The sequence below is a fragment of the Helianthus annuus genome, chromosome 8 (assembly GCF_002127325.2).
Source record: "Helianthus annuus cultivar XRQ/B chromosome 8, HanXRQr2.0-SUNRISE, whole genome shotgun sequence".
NCBI lineage: Eukaryota > Viridiplantae > Streptophyta > Magnoliopsida > Asterales > Asteraceae > Helianthus > Helianthus annuus.
This window is the reverse complement of record NC_035440.2, coordinates 85,244,065-85,247,842: the sequence shown is the minus strand read 5'-3', so window position 1 is coordinate 85,247,842 and position 3,778 is coordinate 85,244,065.

Genomic DNA, 3,778 nt, shown 5'->3' with positions numbered 1-3,778 from the left:
GCTGTTGAAATAGGCCTGACGGTTTCTAATATTATGTCTTGACTCTCGCACAAGTCAAACATTTTCCGACGTAAGTTGCTATGTGGGCCTTCATGCTAGGCCACCAATATGTAGTCCTGAGATCGTGGTACATTTTGTCCGAACCTGGATGTACCGAGTAGCGAGACTTATGTGCTTCATCCATTACAAGCTCGCGTAAATTGCCATAAAGTGGGACCCAAATGTGTCCTGTTACGTAGTAGGCGCCGTCTTCCTTTTGTTCTAACCATTGCCTTGAGCCGCGTAGGGCTTCAGCCCTGACGTTTTCTGGTTTCAATGCTTCTACCTGAGCATCTCGTATCTGTGTAGGAAGACTAGACTGAATGGTAAGTTGTAATGCTCGTACGCGTCTAGGCGTAGTGACTTTTCGACTGAGGGCGTCAGCCACAACATTGGCTTTGCCTGGATGGTACTTGATGGCACATTCGTAATCATTAAGTAGCTCGACCCATCGACGTTGTCGCATGTTCAATTCCTTCTGCTTGAAGATATGCTCGAGACTCCTGTGATCGGTGTAAATGGTGCACTTGGTACCGTACAGGTAATGTCGCCATATCTTAAGCGCGAAAACGACAGCTCCCAGCTCTAGATCATGTGTAGTGTAATTCCGTTCGTGAATCTTAAGTTAGCGCGAAGCGTAGGCAATGACCTTATCCCGCTGCATCAATACGCAACCAAGACCCTGTATTGATGCGTCACAATAAACTACAAAGTCGTCTGTGCCCTCTGGCAATGAGAGAATAGGTGCGCTGCAGAGTCTATCCTTTAGATGCTGAAAAGTCGTTTCCTGTGTATTACCCCAACGATAAGTAACACCTTTCTATGTCAGTAGTGTAAGCGGCTGTGCAATCTTTGAGAAGTCCTTGATGAACCTTCTGTAGTAACCTGCCAATCCCAAGAATTGGCGAATTTCTGTTGGTGTACGTGGAGCAGGCCAGTTCCTGATCGAATCTACTTTGGATGGATCAACATGAATCCCATCCTTGTTAACCACGTGGCCTAGAAAGTGGACTTCACGAAGCAAGAAGTCGCATTTGGAAAACTTGGCGTACAGTTGTTCTGATCGAAGAAGTTCCAAAATAAGTCGTAAATGTTGTTCGTGTTCCACCTGACTCTTGGAGTAGATCAGAATGTCGTTGATAAACACAATCACAAACTTATCCAGGTAGGGCTTGCACACTCTGTTCATAAGATCCATAAAGACTGCAGGCGCGTTCGTTAACCCGAATGGCATAACTAGAAACTCGTAGTGGCCGTAGCGAGTTCTGAATGCTGTTTTGGAGACGTCCTCATCCCGGACTCTCAGTTGATGGTAGCCTGACCTCAGATCGATCTTTGAATAGTAGCTCGACCCTTGCAACTGGTCGAACAAGTCATCAATACGAGGAAGAGGGTAGCGATTCTTTACGGTTACCTTGTTGAGTTCACGGTAGTCAATACACATCCTGAAGGTACCGTTCTTCTTTTTCAAAAATAATACTGGAGCTCTCCAAGGCGAAGAGCTAGGACGAATAAAGCCCTTTTCCAAGAGTTCTTGCAGTTTCTTAGACAGTTCTTCCAGTTCGGTTGGAGCTAAACGATACGGTGCACGAGCTATGGGTGCTGCTCCAGGAGCTAACTCGATTTGGAATTCGACCTGACGATGAGGCGGTAAACCAGGTAAATCCTCTGGAAACACTTGAGGAAAGTCTCGCACTACAGGGATATCTTCTAATCTCTTCTCTTTCGTTGATGCGTCAGTAACAAGTGCCAGAATGGTTGTGTGGCCCTTTCGCAAACACTTTTAGGCCTTCAGGAAGGAGATGATGCCAACCACGGCACCACTCTTGTCACCTTGAACTTCGAGAGGTTCCTTGCCAGAACGGGGAATTCGAACAATCTTCTCCTTGCATAAAATCTCTGCTTGCTGTTGGGATAACCAATCCATTCCAATGACGATGTCGAAACTACCCAGAGCTATGGGAATGAGATCAATAGAGAAAGTCTGACCAGCGAGGATAAGATTACAACCCTGAACTACGTGTGTGGCCTCTAGACTTTTACCGTTAGTTAACTTTACGACATGTTTAGTGTTCAGAAGTGTTGGTGTGCGCTTGAGCATTTGACTAACTTTCAGAGACATATAACTGGTATCCGCACCCGAATCAAATAATACAGTAACATAAAAGTCGTCGAGAAGAAACTTACCCATCACCACGTTAGGATAATTCCTTGCGTCACCCTGACCCAGCACAAATGCTCTACCCCTGGCGCCGTTATTTCCATCGTTGTTTCCCCCGTTGTTGTTCCCATTGCCCTGATTATTGTTGTTGTTATTCTGGTTCTGGTTTAACTGAGGGCAATCCCGCTTGAAGTGGCCTTCGGCACCACACTGAAAGCATCCCCTATTGCCCCGTTGCTGCTGTTGCTGCTGGTTTCGTGGAGCTGGTGGTTGTTGTTGCTGATTCTGATTCGCAGGTCGTGCACTCCTGCAATCTTTAGCTTCATGACCCATCTTGAGACACCTCTTACAACGACCCTTGTTGCACTGGCCGTTGTGGTGCCTGTTGCATGTGTTACACCTTGGGAGGTTTCCTCGATATCCACACTATTTTTGATTCCCCGAAAATTGCTGACCATGGCTTTGGTAATTATCAGTCTTTCGCTGTTGTGCCTGCGACTGAGCTGTAGCTGAACCTTTGCTGGAATCCCCATCCCATTCCGCTTGTTGTCACTGGGAGTAGCGGAAGTGTAGCATTAGTAGCACTGATACGTTTGGGCAGCTTGTTCTGTTCCACTGCCTGATCTGTGAGGCGATGAGCAAGGCGTGTAATATCCTGGATATTATCAAGGTTGGCCGATGTCACATGACTTTGTATTTCTGGTACTAGCCCTTTGAGGTACAACTCAATTCGCCTGATAGGAGGGTCCACCATAGTTGGACACAAGATGGCCAGCTCGTTTGACCTTTTCGTATAAGCCTCAATTTCTGACCCCGTCATTTTCAGATTGAAGAACTCCACTTACACCTTGTAGATGTCATCACGTGTACAGTATTCTCGCTTGATTAGTTCCTTGAAATCATTCCAAGGGATGGCGTTAGCTGCTGCCAACCCTAACATCTGAACTTGCGCATTCCACCAAGTCAGCGCAATGCCTTCGAGAGTACCAGTGGCGTATTTCACCCTACGAGCCTCAGGGCATTCACACATCTCAAATACGGACTCGAGCTTTTCGAACCAATGGAGGAGTCCAACTGCTCCTTCAGTGCCACTGAATGTGCTAGGACGGTAGTCCATGAAAGTTTTGAAAGTGCAAACAGGTTGCTGAACGTGTTGACCTGTTGTGTATAAGAACAAGACAAGGTTAAACACAAGAGTTGGTTTAGAAGCGTAGGATCTAAAGATCCTAGAGTGGATTACGACTGCAGGGTATACCTCCTGTTTGTGCGGCTGCAAGTGCCGCAGCAACTTGTTCGTTAATCAGAGCCGTCAATTGGGCTTGTGTCATGTTAATCCGTCCAACCATGATCTTCATATCAAAGGCAACATAAGTGAGGGAGGTTCGCGAAAAGTGCGATGACAGAAGAGAGTAAGCACACAAGTGTTCTCAAGCAATAGTTGTTACGCATATCTAAGCATACCATGAGCAAGTCCTATGTATCTAGCAAGTAGGCAATGTAAACATGAATAGTAGTACCTAGTGTGTTGAGTCTTGCACGCGGAGCGAAGCGTCGTTGTGGATCGTTGACCACTGTACA